The sequence below is a fragment of the Epinephelus moara genome, chromosome 14, assembly GCF_006386435.1.
Source record: "Epinephelus moara isolate mb chromosome 14, YSFRI_EMoa_1.0, whole genome shotgun sequence".
In the NCBI taxonomy this organism is placed as follows: domain Eukaryota; kingdom Metazoa; phylum Chordata; class Actinopteri; order Perciformes; family Serranidae; genus Epinephelus; species Epinephelus moara.
In genome coordinates, this window is record NC_065519.1 from 31,525,959 (window position 1) to 31,527,874 (window position 1,916).

A 1,916-nucleotide genomic window follows, 5' to 3' on the forward strand; every position below is an offset into this window, starting at 1 on the left:
AGCTTTGGGTGTCTTCTTTCCTATACGAATCATTTGTTTACTCAGTTGGCAGTACACTCCTATTCTATAACATTAATGCAGAGCAATAGCCCATAGGTAATACAAGCTGTGATTAAGGTAAGCACAGGTGTGAGCGTGCACCGTTACACACTATCTGGTGTGTATGACATCTATCAAGTGCAGCAATTCGGTTCCAATACAACAGTTTAAGTTAACCTGATTAATCTTGATACATCATCAATACAAAAGAAAAAACAATCTCAACCAAAAGCACGAAGATAAATATCAAACATCATGAAGCATTACCTCCAGGCCAAAACTGACTGCACTTTAATTCATATGAACATAGGTGTATTAGTATAAAACTTACTCTTTGTTCCTGGGGACTGAGCACTTGCAGCATCCTTTGTTCCTGTGGGCTGAGCACTCGCAGCATCACCACTACCATCATCACCAGCAGCTAGGGATGAACCAGGTCTATCACGATAAGCCTGGCCAGTGCATAAACCAGGTGTATCACCACCAACATGGCCAGTAGATGAACCAGGTCTACCAGCAGCCTGGGATGCACCACCAGCCTGGCCAGTGAGTTGGGGTGATCCCAGAGATGTAGCGCTGTTGTCTTCATCTGAAACACAAGGAATGGACAATTTTATATCAGCGCTCTTGCCTCATCTCCCAAAACTCCAAAGACAAACAGTAACGTTAGCTACGTTGGTTAACGCACACACTAACGCGCGCGTGCACCCACCCACATACACACACACACACACACACACACACACACTCTCTACCTGTAGTAGTAGGAATAGTAGAAGTAGCGGAAGTAGCAGCAGTAGTAGTGGTTGTAGTAGTAACGTTACCAGTGGTAGTAGTAGCTAAGGAATCGTTCTGATAAACTTCAGGTTTGTGTATTTCTGATTTACATACGTGTAATGATAATGCACTCATACAAGACACATTATATTTCTTATATGTGCGCATATGCCCGTACCCCCCTTCCCCCGTCCCATCATTTCCATCTCAGGGAGTTGGCAGCCCTAGCCGGAGCCCATGGCTCAAAAATGCTAATTTCATTCTCTGTAGTAAAATTTTAACAGAAGACAAGGGTTAGCTAATCTGATATACTGGCGTCGTTCTCCATCTCCGCTGATGAGTACGTTTCAGACTCAAAACCAGCGTTGGTTCCATGTCGGTCAGCAGTGGCCAGTGGCCATCCTCCCAGCACCCTGTCCACCTCCTCAAAATACAGAAAATTAGAGGGGTCCGATCCACTCGTGTTATTCTGCGCCTTGGCCTCGTTGTACTCTTGTTTAAGAGTTTTCCAGCGGTTGTGAACCTGGTTGGCGTCTCTGTCGACGAACCCGTCTTCCTGCACTTTCTGCCACTGCTAGGTAAATGTCTGAGTTTTTGTATTTCCGACCATCCAATCTTGTCATGATATTCAAGTCTTCTAACGTAGAAATTAAAAATAATGCTTCCGCTCAGGTCCATCTCTTATTTTTAGATGCGGCCATCTTGTCACACGCGCGATATATACGCCATCGCGCCAGAAGGGCAAGGAAACGAGCATGCACAGAGAGACTGGAATGAACTTAAAGAGGAATGAGTGTATACAAGTGCAAGAAATTCTTTCATTCGGAATTAGAAAGGGAATATTCCAGCCCCTTACATCGGAATGAATTTTCAATCGCATTGGCGATTTTCATTCCGAATTAGGTGTTTACAAGATCACTTTTAGTAGGAATGAACTTTCATCCAGAATGAAAAGGGAATTAAACTGTCCATGTAAACCCACTCAATGTGTCTAAGACCAGTGAGATGTTAACTGATTTTCAGAGGAGACCCTGCCTTCCTGTTGGCAGGTGTCACAGTACATGGCATTTCGCGGGAGGCAATTGATGTTTTTTGGGGAC